Source organism: Ictidomys tridecemlineatus, chromosome 7, assembly GCF_052094955.1.
Source record: "Ictidomys tridecemlineatus isolate mIctTri1 chromosome 7, mIctTri1.hap1, whole genome shotgun sequence".
Taxonomy (NCBI): Eukaryota; Metazoa; Chordata; class Mammalia; order Rodentia; family Sciuridae; genus Ictidomys; species Ictidomys tridecemlineatus.
Window position 1 is genome coordinate 27420642 of NC_135483.1, and position 17477 is coordinate 27438118.

Genomic DNA, 17477 nt, shown 5'->3' on the forward strand with positions numbered 1-17477 from the left:
CACTACCTTGGTAGTGCCTCAGAGATTGCAGTCATTCTTTTAAACCTAGGACATCATTTAGCTTACTCCAACAGTAATTTCCTAAATTTTAGAGGGAAAATTTAGCATACATAATGATTATTACTCATTTTGAAATCATTACCTTATTGGTTTAAAAAAAAACCCTTTCTTTTAACATTAAAAGATGTAGAATTTGGGATCAGGGAGTATATTGCTTAAGTATTATATGACTATGGGTCCTTCAGTCTCTTTAGTGTATAGTGCTTTGAGGATTTCATAGACACAGCATTTTCCTAAGGGGGGGAAAAACAATTTGTGTATCTAAATTGCCTCGAATTACAGATAAGAGTAAGATAAAAAAAAATGCCTTGTCAAACACCATGCTTCCACTCCCACCACACACTCCTACACACACTCAGATTGTTCTTTCACTGATTACCATCCTTTAGGTCAGAGATTGAAATTAGTTTCCTCTAATAAAACTTCCTTGACTTCTTGACTAGTTTATTTTCCCCTGCAATGCAATTCTCCTACCCTGACATTTACCACAGTTCACAGCTTATTAAATTACCTGTCAACCCCCACCAGACTGTACACATTTTGTGACAGGGATCACATATATATTGTGAATCTCGCACAGCTTAAGATCATGTGGCATATTTTCCATAAGTATTTGTTGAATGAATAAATAGAGAAATTAATGAAACTGTAATTGAAGATTCAAAAACCCACTGTTACCCACTCTGAGCTTTTGACCCATAACATGTGAACAATATATCCTTAGGTATGCAGTTTCATGATTGCCAACATATTCTATACAGTATCATTATTTTTATTGTTATATTTTTTATAAAGAATATTCCAACAAATATACTTTATTAAAATAAAATCTTCTAGCATGTTATTATTTTATTTTGATCAGTTTAGCATGAGAACATCACAAGAAATATATGTGTATTCTATGTGTATATGTTTTTCTTAAGCTATGTGATAAGATAAACGTTGAGGATGAAAAAGAGTCTTGACTATTTTAATCACCATAAATCATTGGAAAGGAAAACATCTTGCTAACTAGAGCTAGTTAGATACTAATCATAGGCTCATTGGTTTTAAAATATCAACTGGTGTGCTCTGTGCTAGGTGTGTTCTCATAAGACCAATAGATTGTGGCCCTATATATGAATGCTTTTTCCTACCACCTGAGTATTACACAAAAGATGTGAGGCAAATTACTGCAAATGAAAATGTGTCGCTGAAAAAAAAATGGTCAATATATGTCACCCTAAAATTGTTGGGGAAAGAAGAAAGAGGGAAATATGATTAAAATTGTTGGGGAATGAGGAGAGAAGGAAATGTGATAATATGAATAGGTTATATAATTCCCATTAGCAAATTTCAAGTACATAAAAATCTCAGCATTATAATTTAATAGAAAAATCTTTTTATAACCCAGCTCACTTTATTTTTCCTCAGACATAATACAAATAAGGAATTCAAAAATTCAAATGATTAAACATACATGTTTTCTCACATGAACATCAATTATAGAGCTATTAATTATGTCAACATTTGGTTTATAGGAAAAATTATTTTTGTCTTAGAAATGGCAATCTTAAAAACTATGAAAATCATACAAACCAGAGAAGTTAGAGCAAGATGGCAGCTGAATTAAGATCTTCCGCTGAGAAACATCCCCACAGACATACCAATTGGAAAAACTATTCTTGTGAAGGCACAAGAAACTGCCTTCACAAGAACTAAGGAAGCCAGATAGATATTATAGGGCCTGGTTTTACTATAATAAAAAGAAAAGGTGAATTGAAGAAGGCAAGACGAAAACTGCTACCTATTTCACCTTCCCCACAACTTCAAGCAGCACAAAAAGAGAGACATTTGGGTAAGAGAGAAAATTAACTCCTGATTTGGACTTAAAATCTAACACCAGGATTAGCATGGTGAGACCAGGTATGGAGAAGGACCTCCCTGCCAGGCTTGACCTTATGGACTGAGCAATTTTAGCTGGTTTAACCAGGTATCAAAGAGATTAGTGCCACTACTTCTCCCTGATCCTGTGCACCAGAGGTGGGAGTAAGACTTGCCCTCTGGGGAGCAGGGCATCATCGATGGTACAGGACATGGCCCTGGAGTTCAGGGTTAGGCCCACTGTGGTGAGACCCAGCATAAGGCAGAAACCCAAAGCCCCTATATTCAGGCTAGAGTTCACAGACAAATCTCCAGACCTGTCCAGCCATCAGACCTCTGTGTCGGTGGGACAGACTTGAGTTTTGTCCTGAATCATTGCTAGCCTTGGAATTGGCCTGGGGCACACCCCCATCTCCCACAAACAAACAAATACAGACTGTATAGGTCTCTTTGGCTGTGTCGCTCAGGTTAGAACCAGTTTATTGTCCATCTAGGCAGCAAGAGGACTACCACTCTCAGGCAGCACAGCTATTCACAGTGCTCAATACATATTGAGATCTAGACCTGCCCTGGCACTAGAGAAAGACCTGTGCATTGATGTAATAGACTTATGTTTCAGCCTGTATTATCACCAATTGCAGCATGGGCCCTCATGCACATCTGAGGCTGTGCAGATTCTTGTGCCTATGAGACTCAGGTACCACCCACTTTAGTATTAGACTTCTTGACCACATTTACCAACATTACTTCAACTTCAGGCAGAAAAGTGTAGAGCACGACTACAGGGGGAAATAGACAGATGGGACTAAGTCAGACTAAAATGTGTCTGCAAAGCAAAGGAAAAAAATCAACAAAAGGAAGAGATAACCAACAGAACAGGAGAAAAATATGTACAAGCTATGATTCTGACAAAATATTAGTATACAAAATTTAAAAAAAAAAACTCCAAAAGCTTAATGACAACAACAAGGACATTTTTAAATGAGAAATGAACCTAACTAGACATTTTTCAAAAGAAGACATATGAATGGACAACAAGAATATGAAAAAACCAACTCAACACCATAATGACCATAATGTAGTGTTACCATTCCAGTAAGAATGGCTATTTTCAAAAATATAAAAGATAAAAAGTACCAGAAAAATGTGAAGAAAAGGGAATCTTTGCACATAATTTATATGAATGCAAATTGTTATGATCATTATGTAAAACAGTACAAAGTTTCCTCCAAAAATATAGAAAAAATAACTACCATATGATTTAGCAGTTCCAACACTAGGTATACTTCCAAAGGAAATAAAATCAGTATGTTGAAGAGACTTCTGGCCTCCCACATTTATTACAGCAATATTCATATTTACCAAGAAGTAGAAGCAAGTTAAATTCCAAAAAATCATGAATGAGTTAAAAAATATGGTACATATACACCACAGAAGAGAATTCAGCCATTTTAAGGAATTAAATATTTTCATTAATGACAAGATAGAACTGGAGATTAATATGAGAAGTGAAATAAGCCAAGCACGGGAAGACAAGAACTGTGTGGTCTCACTCATGTGTAGTCTAAAAATTTTGATGTCTTAGAAGTTGAGGAGTGGTTAGAGATTGATCAATATGTATTAAGTTATAGTTAAATCAAAGTGAGAAGTTTGGGGGTATTATTGCATAGTAGTATGACTCTGGATAATGAGGATGGACTGTATATTTCAAAACTGTAAAAGAAAGGAGTTTGAATGTTTTTACCATGAAGAAATTATAAATGTTTGAGAACATAGGTGTTTTTACCCTGATTTAAATATCACATACTCTATACATGTATGAAAATATCACATGATAGCCCATAAATACGTACCATTTTATGTTTTGTATATCTATTAAAAATAAATTTAAATTATAAAACCAAGTGAGTTTCAACTGCCATACACACACACATACATACACACACACACACACACACACACACACACACACGCCACTCGAAAGCACCAGGTAATAAGAGCCAGGTATAGATGATTGACCATAAATAAGTAGAAGGTTGGTCTTATTCCTATCATGTATTATCTATTTGATCTAAAGCTTTTTACTCCTCTATTTCCTGAGCAAAACATTAGTAAAAATAGTTGTATATTAGGTGTTTTCTAATAATTAATGATGCATGATCTCTTAGCATAGCACGTGGCACAAAGCAGGCATCCAGTCAGAATCAACTATTATCACTTTCTTGATTCCAAAAACGGGAGAGCCCAAGCAGGTTTATGTTGCCAGTCATGCTACAATAACATGGTTTCTAAATAACATGGTTTCTCACCAATTAAACTATTTAAACCATATGGTTTAGTAAAAAGTGCATATTTTTTATAATAGGTGTACATAAAAGGATGTTTTAAGGAAATTTCAGGTTTATTTCTTTGTGTATACAAAATCCATGTCATTATTAATTTTATTTCTCAGTTTTTAACAGAATGGTAGTAAAAAATATATAATCAAAGAAATAAATGTTATAAAACAGAATCCCAATGTAAATTGTAGTAATTTTATGAGGACTTCAGTAAACTCCTTCCTCATTAATTTAGAGCAGCTGAATGCCCTTTACTATTTGTTATTTTTCACAAATCCAGTGAACTACATTCTTTGGTAATATGAACTAACCCAATTCAACTATGCTATTTTGAGCATTATTTTTATTAGCTAAATACTCCTAGCTTAAAAGACAGCAATATAAAGATCTTAAAAAGCAAAGTCCATAAGTGAACGTTCAACATCGTCCCACTCTCTCAAATACCAAGTCACTTATATTTGCTGTGTCCCAGTTTCTTTGGTTAAGTGGTAATCAAATCACTAAATATGGAAGAGTACAAATGGATTGCCAGAACATTTCCCAAAACTAAGATTGCTAATTTGCTTATTGCTGCCAAATTTGACATCTGTTGGAATCCTGTATTAGGGTTCTCCAGAACAACAGAACAGAACTAACAGAATACATGTACACACATCTCTCTCTCTTTCTCTTTCTCTCTCTCTCTCTCTCTCTCTCTCTCTCTCTCTCTCCCTCCCTCCTCCCTCTCTCTCTCTCTCTCTTTCTCTCATGTATAGATATAGATAGATAGATACAGAGAGAAAGACTTATTAGATGTATTAGGCAAACTGGCTAATTAAGAAGCCTGATAAGTCCCACAATACGTAAGAGAATGGAGAACCATGTGAGTTAGTAGTATGCCTTATTCCTAGTCTAAAGGCTTCAAAACTAGAAAGATAATGGAATACTTTTTCAAATCAAGGCAGAAGGCCCAAGGATCTAGGCATCTGCTGGTATAAGTCCCAGAGTCCTAAGATAAAGAATCTGAAGTTCTGATGTCCAAGGGCAAGAGAAGAAGGGTGTCCCATCTTCAGAAGAGAGTTTGGATTCATTCTAACTCTGCCTCTTCTGTTTTATCTGAGTCTTCAGCTAATTCTATGGTGTCTGCCAACATTGGTTAAGGGCACGTCTTTTTTACTTGGTCCATTGATTCTGATGCTCCTCTTTTTCAGAAACACCCTCACAAACAACCCTAGAAATAAAGCTTTATTAGCCACCTGTTAGTCCTTTAATCCAGTTAAAAGACATATAAAATTAACAATCACAGATGCAAAACTCTTAAGGCTAAAATAAAGAAAGTCAATTAATCATTAAGTGTTTATCAAAAAGTGATTTTGTATTCTAAACTGAACATCAGGGCAAATAAACAGAAAATATAAAATTCAGTGCCTTCCTCAAAAAAGTGTTTTCTCAAAAAAGCGTTTCCTCAAAAAAGCATAATACACACACACACACACACATGTATTTTAAAAACTCATTAAAGAAACAAATAATATAAAACAACGTAAGAGACATAAAAGAGAAGATATGTAATACAGGGAAATAGGAATAAGAAGCAACTGGGAAACCAAACATGCTAAATAAATGAACCTTTCTACCTTCTATAGTTGTTTTCCTAGGTGACACACAAAAATAAAAGCATCAATGTGTTTATATTCTAGGGAAAATAAGGATACAGAAAGAGAAATGTATATTGTCTGATATGCAGATTAATATATGATAATAGACAACAGCACAAATGAAGAGAATTCTATATATATTTTTAAAACTATGTTTTTTCTCCAGAGGAAAGGAGTTGAAATATTTATACTTTTTTTTAGGAGTAAGTTTTGCCACATCCACATTTCCTTGTGGGGATATGTACATGAGGCTGCAAAATCAAACAGAGACATTGCTTGAGTTAATATGTTTGAATACAATTTTTTAGGAGCTAAAAATGATGTGTGAAAAGGCAGCTATCCAGGCAATATTATGTTAAAAAATGATTATCCATAGAGCACTTGCAATTTGTCAACAATTTATAAATAGCTCTATGCTGTTGAAAAGACATATGAGAATATCTACAACATTTAGAAAAATCCCAGGCAGGTAAGAAAAATTGGAATTTTTTTCTTAAAATTACTGTTTTAGGCCATTATTTAAGACTAAAAGTAAAATAAAATAAATAGGCAGTTCCTTCATGGAGAATAATGGAAACTAACAGAAGATCACACATTCTGTAAATTATTTGTGTAATAATGACTATTATATAGTATTGTATTACAGTAAATCTGTCAAAATGAACTCATGTCATAAACTTCTCTACTTAGAACCATATTAAGAAGATCATAAACGGGATACTAGAAATAGAACATTTTTCATTTTTGCGAAAAGAGGGCAATACAAATCTTGTTGTTTACAGAGCAATTACTATGAGGTGACAGTGACTTATGTGTTCGTCAATAGGGCAATACTCATTCTCTCCAGGAGTTTGTGTTCAGAGAGGACCAGTGCAAAATAGACCTACTTCTTAACTCAAGATCAAATTTAGTTCTTTCTCATACATCCTAAAAGGGCAAATTGGTAAGTCATACCACTTAATCCCTTGTCTTCCCCATTACAGTAAATAGTTTCCAATAGAAAGCCTGGCTTAATAAGCAATTGAAGCATATTAATATCCTAAAGGGACATTCAAGTTCCTTTCAGTGGGGTGTGGATTATTGCAAAAATATAGAAAACACAGCAGTCCCCCCTTATATTCCAATATCCATAGATGGACCTTTTGAACCAAGGAGGATGCTGAACACAATTCACACTATTTTTTCTATACACACAGATGATAGGGTTTGATTTATAAATATGAAACAGCAAAAGATTAATAACAATAATTAGGAACAAAATTGAACAATTAAAACAATACAATGTATTGTAAGTCATGTGAATTACAGTCTCCAAAAACACCCTGTATTGCTTCTATAGTACTCACTCTTTTTCTTCTTTTAATGGTGTAAGATGCTATAAAGCTTATGTATGACATGAGGTGAGGTGATTGACACAGGAATTTTCACATAAGCACTGCGATTCCATGATAGTTGATCTGAGAACCAAGAAGGCTGTTAAGTGACTAATGGGTGGGTAATGTGCACAGCCTGAATACACTGGATAAAGGATATTCACATCTTGGACTAGAAAGAGCAGGATGGTGTGAGATTTTATTATATCATATAGAAATGGTAAATAATTTAAAATTGTAAATTGTTTGTTTCTGGAACTTTCCATTTAATATTTCCAGAATGTGGTTGACCATGGATATCTGAAACTATGGGAAAGAAAACCACAAATAAAGAGGGACTACTGTAAATATATAAAATGATTTATATGGTGAAGAGGTTGTCATTTTTATAGCTAAAGTAACATAATAAGGATTTCTAAAAATCATCTATTAAAAAGAGATATTTGGAAGATTTTATGTAAATAAATTTTATGAAATAAAAACAAATATGATGAAATGAGCATTTGATAAACAAAATGGGAAAATTTTAAATGTATTTTCTTATTTGATCTTTAAATGTAATCCAAACACTACCTTTCATAAGAAAAATGTTCAAATATCATATATATATTTAAGTTGTCTGCATCAAAGTTTTTGTATATTGACTTAATATTCTATAATAAACTGATTTGTTAGTGATCATCATACTAGTTTTTCAAATTAATTAAATTAAATCTATGCTTTACATTGAAATCCATGCATTTTTTGGAAGGGAATTGGTTGCTTATATTAGATGGATAGTTGAAGATATTAACATCATCTAAGTATATAAAATACCTGTGCATTTTTAAACACTAGCTTGCAACACATTAAAAATATCCTTCAATTTTTTATATAATTACTTTTTATGATTTAATTTTTTAATAAACTAGATTTCAGCTACTTTATCATCAAATATTCTGTTGTAGAATAATTTAACACATATTTTTAAGATACTAAGACTATGAGAAAGTGTTTTTGAAATTACTAATAACTGTCCCAAGTAAATTTATAACATACATGCTATTTAAAGATGGTTTCTGCCTATATCAAAAGCAAATAGCTGATATTCTGAAAAGAGATTTTAAATGACACTCAGACATTGAATAGATGAGCATTGATGACAAAAATCAAAATACAAATAAAATACAGATATAAAATACAATATACAATTCAGCCTAAATATGTTGACTATTTAGTTCATCTGCATTGCAAACCTAAGTTACCTTGATTATTAATACTGACTACTACATACCAAACTCATAACTTTAAAATCTATGTAATGTCTTCTTCACTTATAATACAAAAATGTAACATTTTTAGTAACATTTTTTAGGCCAGCTTAACATCAGTTGTTAAGTTCTCCTTAGTGTTACTGTGGAAATGAACCAAGATTAATCATTAAACCAACAGTCAGGAATAATCCAGCCTATAAAAACAAGTTCAAATAAAACTTCCTGTTCCTCACCCATCTCCTCTCTGCAGTCAGTGTGGATTTAATAGAAATCTGACAATTCTGGAATTTGAGAAGGATAAGGAGATTTGTAAAACTGAACTTGAACTTTATCTTGATTCAACTTTATCATTAGCTGAAAACTATGACCCAGAGTTCACCTTTGCCCCAAATGATTGGTTCCTGGACATACAGGAAAAAACAATGTTTAAATGTTTATCTGATATAGGTGTCTATATTCAGAACATAAAAGCATATTAATTATATTGAGTAGGATATTTATGAACTTAAAAGGCTAAATTAGATTGACAGATAGTTGATGGAAGAATCAAAGAATTATCATAAAATAAAGTTGCATGACAGATATGTTATTTTTACATTCCTGTGGACAAAATATCTTTTAACCAACACAGCTATAACTAGCAGCTGATCTGTGAAATCAAAATTCTTCACCAGCCCCTCCAATATCTTGCCATATTAATTAGAATGTGTCCCACTTTACAATAATTTAGCCAGTAAACATGACATCAAAACATAAGATTAACTGCTGACTGACAATTTTGATGATAAAAGTCACATTTGAAGTAGGAAAAATAAAATGACCAATGAAAATTGTGAATTGCAAATGTAGTGAAACCAAATCCATGTAACATCTTCAGAAGACAAGGTAATGATTTTGAATTATGAATTGTTATGCTCAAGAAATAAAGTAATTTAACTTTGAAGCAAATATTTCCCAAAAGATATATTATGTAAATATATATATTATATATATGCTTATATATAATATATATATTCCAACAATACTTTTCAACCTATCAGCTTTTATGTTACCATTTTTATTCATGCTGACATTTTGCTACAGAATAAATTTTTGACTGAGTTTTATCAATGAAAAAGTGACTCAGCTAATGACATATAATTTGTCAGTTTAGGAAAGTGTTAGGTTCAATTGCATGTAATGAAAATGTCAAAATAATAGTGGTTTAAATTAAGTAGATACTTTTTTCCTTACATAAAACAAAGACAACTTCACTATTTTTGTTTTATCACCATGATTTCTTAGGTTCCTTTTCAAAAGGAATCAGGAGACTCCTTATAGTTTGCATAATAGGCATATTACATAGGCTCATTATAGTCAACAAGAATAAGAGAAGATAGAAGAAAGTTTCCCATTTCATTGAAATTTCACTTCCAGGCCTTTCTCTAAATACAGCACAACACTTTCATTTGCAGCTCACCATCAAGAATTTGGTTGCAAGTCATTCCTAGTTATGGAGAGTTTTGGAAACGTGATCTTTTAGCTGCTCCTTTGTTATCTTAAAGGAAGTGGAAGGTCTATTCTCAAAAAGATGGAAAATGGATATTAGTTGAAAATTATAGTCTGCTGTTTCTCTTTCTTTTTTTTCTTTTTTTATGTTACTGCATGCTACCATTTTAAAAATAGATTGTAAATCACTTAGGTCAGTGACATAGCTGCTCATGTACTACTTAAGGAGCCTAGAGAAAGTTCTACAAGAATGGCAGGAATGTTACATTGTTTTTTCTCATTCTAAATATATCAAAATTATGATGTTACTTTATAGTTAGCATATACTATGTCAAGTTTGCTGTGCAGAAGCTTACTTACATTTATTAACTCTTTTTAATTTTTATTTACAGTTTCCCTGAATTAGTACTGTTTGGATCCATTCTTTAATTTTCAGTTGCAACATCACAAAAAGACGGCAACATTTAATGTTAGACCTAAGGAATGACAAAAGCTGGTTATGAATAAAAATTTTTAAAAAGTGTAATTCAATTGTGAGTTTCAAAATAATAATGGCTTGTAGACTCAATTAAATGGATCATGACCAGTCATTAATAATAAGATAAAAACTTTTTTTTTGCGATACGTTTGCTGCCAAAACCATCACTAAATCAAAGGCAAAATGGGGAAGGAAAAGACTCATGTAAAGTTGATTATCATGGGACACATAGGTATATTTAGGCAGGTCCAGCAATACTGGCCTTCTGATTTACAAATATGATTTGATTGACAAAAAAAACCTCTGGAATTTTTGAAAAAGAGGCTGCTGAGATGGAAAAGAGCTTCGGCAAGTATCCCTAAATCTCAGATAAATTGAAAGCTGAGTGTGAGCATGGTATCACCACTGATATCTCCCTGTAGAAAGTATTATGTGACTATCATTGATGTCCCAGGACACAGAGACTTTTTCAAAAACATGATTACAGACTCATTTCAGGCTGACTGGCTGTCCAAATTTTTACTGATGGTACTGGTGAATGTGAAGTTGGTATCTATAAGAATAGGCAAATCCATGAAATGCCCTCTGGCTTACACACTAGCTGTGAAACAACTAATCAGTGTTAACAAAATGGATTTCACTGAGCCACCCTACAGTCAGAAGAGATGAGGAAATCATTAAGTCAGCACATACATTAAGAAAATTGGCTAAAACCCTGACACAGTGGCATTTGTGCCAATTTCTTGTTAGAATGATAATAACATACAGAAGCCAAGTGTTAAAATGCCTAGTTTCAAGGCATGGAAAGTCACCCATAAAGATGGCAGTGCCAGTGGAGCCACACTGTTTGAAGCTTGAGACTGCATCCTGCCACCAACTTGTCCAACTGACAAGCATTTGTGTCTGCCTCTTCAGGATGTCCACAAAATTGGTGATATTGGTACTATTCCTCTGGGTTAAATGGAGACTTATATTCTCAAGACTGCCATGGTGGTCACCTTTGCTTCAGTCAATGTCACAACTGAAGTAAAGTAGGTTGAAATGCACCATGAAGATTTGAGTGAAGCTCTTCCTGGGGACCATATGGGCTTCAATGTCAAAACCTGTCTGTCAAAGATGTTTGTCTTGGCAATGTTGCTTCTGGCAGCAAAAATAATCCACCAATGGAAGCAGGTGGTTTTATTGCTCAGGCGATTATCCTGAACCATCTAGAACAAATAAGTTCTGGGTATGCCCCTGCATTGGATTATCACACATCTCACTTTGCTTGCAAGTTTCCTGAGCCGAAAAAAAAAAAAAAAAAAAAGAAAGAGTTGGATCCTTGTTCTGGTAAGAATCTGAAAGACAGTCCTAAAAATGCTTGAAATCTGGTAATGCTGCCATTGTTGATATTGATATGGTTCCAGGAAAGCCCATGTGTGTTGAGAGCTGCTCTGACTCCTCCTCTGGGTTGTGTTGCTATTTGTGATCTGAGGCAGACAATTGCTGTGGGTGTTATCAAAGCAGTGGACAAGAAGGCTGTTGAAGCTGGCAAGATCACCAAGTGTACCCAGAAAGCTTGGAAGGCTAAACAAGCATTAACCCCACACCTGCTACTCCAGTCTTAATTAGTAGTGGAAGAACAATCTCAAAATTGTTTCTCTCAATTGGCCATTTAAGATTAATAGTAAAAGACTGGTTAATGATAACAATGCATTGTAAAACCTTCAGAGGGAAGGAAGAATGTTTTGCAGACCATTTGTTTTTTTGTGTGTGTGGCAGTTTAAGTTATTCGTATTTAAAATTAGTATTTTTTAATGGAAACAACTTGGCCAAAAAATCTGTCACATAATTTTGAGACCAGTCAAAACAAAAGTTTAATAAGAAAATAATAATAATAAAATAAAGCATCTAAGTGCATATGTATGTATGATTTGCTCATGGGTAAATTAAATCTTTTTTTTTTTTTTGTAAATTTTCCTATACTAAAAACAGAGTATGGATTCTTTTCAGCAAACTAAGGAAATAAAATAGAAAAAAAATAAAAGCAGAGATGTTACATATGGCAAAAATAAGGATACATATTGTTTTGTAAAACTTTCATTCTCATTTCAATTTTATACACACATACACACAGTGGGTCATAATAGAAAATCTATTTCTAACTGTGAGATATGGCCACAAAGGTTTAAAAGGGTTGTTGTATAGAGGAAATAGTAGATATAGAGATCATAAAGAAAAAAAAATGTTTGGAATCCAAGGAACTAAAGGAGCTCATTGAACCCCACCCTTAGTAAGCACTGGATAGGACACTAATGAAAGGAGAGGTGTGTAGAGGAGGTAATTGGACTTCAGGATGGAGAGGTTGGCAGGGATTGCTCATACATGGTGCATAGGTCATGGTCATGAGTGCAAATGTTATTCTAGAACATGGGGAAGCCAGTGGCCTTTCTGCATCCCACTTACAAATGTTGACTCAGATATGTGAGCAGAATATTGGAGAAAAATCAAGAGCAGAAGCAGGGATGATGCTGCACAAACTGCAGCAGTGGTCTAGGCAAGAGATGATAGTGGTGGCCTCACAGGTGGTGACCATAATGGGAGGAATGTTCTATTGGGAAGAGATTGAAAAATGTGCACCACAGTAATGCCAATAACGTGATACTTAACTAACTTGGAATTCTTTTCCTTTCCCCATACTTCATCTCTAGTTATCAATCACCATATTTATGTGATTTGTGTAAAATATGTACTATTAAAATTTTATTAAATATATTCTCTTATCTTGACTCAATGTGACTTAACTTTTTCCATTTATTTTCCTTCTCCTATTCCTTCAGTTTTCTTTCTGAATTTTCACAAAAACAAACACTATGTTTAAAATTGAAATCACGATGAAAATAAAGTCACCATCCCTCCCAGAAACACCATACAATGTAAGATTTAGTTTCAGGGGATGGAGTTGTGGCTTAGTGGCAGAGCGTCTGCCTCACACATGTGAGGCACTGGGTTTGATCCTCAGCATCACATAAAAACAAGTAAACAAAATAAAGACATTGTGTCCATGTATAACTAAAATAATAATAATAATAATAATTTAGTTTCATAACTTCACTCAATTCTAGCTGTTGACATTAGGCTGCAGCCAATTAGCTGTATCCAAGACTAATGAGTTATACCATTCAAATTGTACATCCCTGTTTTAAGAGACACTACAGGTCAGTGATTGAAATTGTTTGTTGAAAGTTTGCTTAACTGTACTTTGTTTAGTGTCAGAAGCTACCACTAACAGAAGTGAGCACGGACCCTTAGACTTGACTGCCTGAGGTGTGAGAGGTGCCAAAACAGGTGGATCTCATCTGTACATGGTAGGGGAATGATGCTCTAGGAGTGGGCATCACCCAATGAGACTTGTTTAATTCCAACAAATACCTGAAACCCAATCCCTTGCCTCATTTGTGCTGAACTTTCTCAAATGTCTTTCTCCCTAATAAATAGAGGATTTTCAGGTGGCTGGCTCTCTCTTTCCAACAGAGCCTTAAGGTTGAGAGCTGTCCCTGACTCCTGCAAGCAAAAGGTATTTCTGTGTGTTGCGTGCTTCTTTTGCCATTTCCATAAATTATTGGTAGAACCAGCTATTGAGAACCCAGCTCAGGTCACTGGTCTGGCTAGCTGGCGATAGTTTAGTTTTTATTTTCCATTAGAACATGGTCTCTGATTTTCACAAAGCAGAGTGAAATTAGCCTACTTCACATATGTAAGGAATAAGGGATGAGGTGGATTTCTGAGTAAATTGAAACTCTATTTCAATCTACCCCTATCATTGACTTTTACAGAATAAGCAGAAATTTTTTTCTTTTAATTTTACTGTAACTTACATGTAAAAATAAGAGTAGAGAAATTTCCAGGAGGTTTTAAAATGTACAAATCACTTCACATTTTCTCTTTCCATCTTGAGCCACCACATCTTTGAGCAATACATCAAGATGCTTATAGATAGGGGCATTTTATTTAATGGGAATAAGTTCTTTCCTCATTATGTATATGCACCCTGCTCACTCAAAGACTAACACACACCTTTAAATGTTCTGGACATTGGGGAGCCAGCCTCATGTTTGCCAATCCACCTCCTTACTAATTCTCTCTTACAAAGAAAACCCAGGTTAACAATTTGCATATATGTTTAATGTACATGTGTAACATTCATTGGTCATACCCTTGTGTATGAATGTTCTCCCTGTGTATAGATTCTATCCAAAATTGTTTTTCTTAAAGCAAATTAACCCCTATTCTTGATTTGGAATCTTGTGTCACTCCCATGAGTTTTTATCTACATGATTTTACAAGGCTAAAGAACAGAGGAAAGTTTCAGACAGTGACATAGACACAAAGCATTAGTAATCCAGATACAATAAATATCTCTTAGAATAATTTAAGAAAAAATTTTTAAATAACACTTTATGATTAATTTATCGTAAGTACAATTTTATCCCAGTCAAAAGTGAATACCCTGGACCCTACTAAAATGGCCATATTTGAACTACTCAACAGAGATGATCTCAGGACAGTTCTAAATCATATAATGCCTCATTGAGACAAAAGCCAGGGCACACAGGTAATGGCCAACTTGGGCCACTCATTGTCTAATTCATCAACTCCCACTTATTACAACTTAGTGCAGAAAAATCCATTACTCTTGGTTTTAATGTACCATATATTTTTATTACACATCAATCAAAAAACATAAAAGATAAGGTAAGAAGAGAAATCCATGGCATAAACACTATCTATATCTTTTATTCTTTTTATTCCTTGCTCATTTCTTATGGGGCCACTATTTCCTTATATCAACATGAAATATCTGGAAGTGATTAATCTTATTTCCAGTTGTTTTTGTTATATGCATTTTCAGAAGGTGGTATTGTGTTCTGCCTTCAAATTTCATTAATTGCCTTTTTTTCTTGACATAAATCTCTGCTATTTTTCCTTTTTTTTTTTTTTTAATAGAAATCCCACTAATGGAATTTCCAATAAGAAATTGCTCCACTCTCAGTTTTGTGAGACAAGACTGCCACCTACTGGTAAAATAAATTCAGTTCACAGTTGGAATAAGTTTTCAGACCTAGGTTTGCTTTGTGAGTTACAGAGATATTGCTTTTAAATTAATTATATTAGTTATATTAAATTTAAAAACTCTAAAATATCATTATCATATTCATGTTATCTAAGTTATATTTAAAAGATAAACGCTGGCTAATATCTACCAAATTCAAGGAAATTTAGTAAATTGACAAACTGCTATTTTGATCTCAAAACAAATTGGAACCAATCTGTGTGGATTCATTGCTATGAATAGAATTCTCCAAAGGATTAAGTTAATAACTATAGTTAGATCAGATACAGATGTCTCAGGATAGCTTAAAAACACTTGAAGTTAGGAATACACTGTCTTACAAGATGGTTCCATTATCAGTGTTTCTAAGCCTCGGCTAGATAAATGCAGTCAGAAATATGAACCAATGATTTACATAGTAGATGTGGAGCAGACAATAAAATTTAAGATTCTTGTTTTTGTTATCCAGACCTGTTTGTACACACTGCAATGTAGGAAGAAAGTCTACCCAGTCACCCAACCCCAAAACTTAATAAGTATTCATAATTTCCTACTTTCCCTTCTCTTTTCATCCAATTCTTGAGAAAATATTTTTTTAACTCTCCATCCAAAATATGTCCTATATTCATGTTTCCACTTAAACCTCACTCTACCCTTATCATATTGTCATCTTCCCACTGGAATATTGGGCTGTTCATTGGCCATGTTACTTCTACTATATTGGAATTCTAATAATCATATTCTCAATCCAGAGTGATTTTTTAAAAATGCGAATTCATATTTAAATTGTATTATGATCTGATGAAGGGAAGTGCTTCAGTGATGCTGGTGGTTTTGTCCTCATGCTATGCCCATCACAATTTCTCTATATTCTAAAAGTGAACATCACGTTAGATGTGATGATTAATTCATACACACGGTTGTATTAGGAAGTATGTAATCAGTCATTAAATCTGTGATTAAATTGATTAGATTTGTGATATATTATACACATAGTCTCCAGATTTATGAATATCCTAGTAGAGAAAAATCTTAGTTTTTATAATTGTGATTCTACAAATTGCTCTCTACAAGTAGTAAAATTTTACTTATTAGTTATGTGTCCTTAATTTTTGTTTTCAGTATATAGTTTGACTTTATAAATTATAGCCACCAAATACTGCTGTAGATGTCCAGAATACTCATAATACTCATATGTATATCTTCTTTGGTGAAGACCTGCTTATACATTTTGTTCATTTATTATCAATCCACTTTTCTATTTAATTTGAAATCAGTTATATAGTGTAGATGCAAGTCTTTATCATACATATTTATTGCAGATGTTTTTCCCAGTCTGTGCCTTTTATTTTCACTCTCTAAACAATAACTTAGAAAGGGCCTTAGTTTTTAATTTTTATGAGTCAGAATTAGTCAATTTGTTCTATTATGAGTCATGCCTCTGATGGCATGTCTTTTTTCCCCCAAGGTATAAAATTTTTATTACCTTATTTTTATTCTTTAGATTTTTATTCTTTAGATTTGCTTTGGAAGTTTACACATGTATTTAAAATGAGGTGGAGGGCTGGGGATGTGGCTCAAGCAGTAGCCTGCTCACCTGGCTTGTGTGGGGCACTGGGTTTGATCCTCAACAGCATGTAAAAATAAAAAATAAAGATATTGTGTCCACCTAAAACTAAAAAATAAATATTAAAAAAAACTATTAAAATGAAGTGGAGTCCTCTAAAATTGTTCAAATTTAAAGTTGTTTTGAGTTATCTACATCCTTTGTATTTCTCTACCAATTCTAGAACTGGTTTTCAATTTCTACCAAAAAGAAAGAGAGAGAGAGAGAGAGAGAGAGAGAGAGAGAGAGAGAGAGAAAGGAAGAGAGGAAGAAAGAAAGAAAAAAGAA

At 33.4% G+C, this 17477-nt stretch overlaps 1 pseudogene; it reads left to right on the forward strand.

Annotated features, from left to right (window-relative positions):
• Positions 1–10674: 10674 nt before the first annotated feature.
• Positions 10675–12098, forward strand: LOC101970779 (elongation factor 1-alpha 1 pseudogene; annotated as a pseudogene).
• Positions 12099–17477: the final 5379 nt, after the last annotated feature.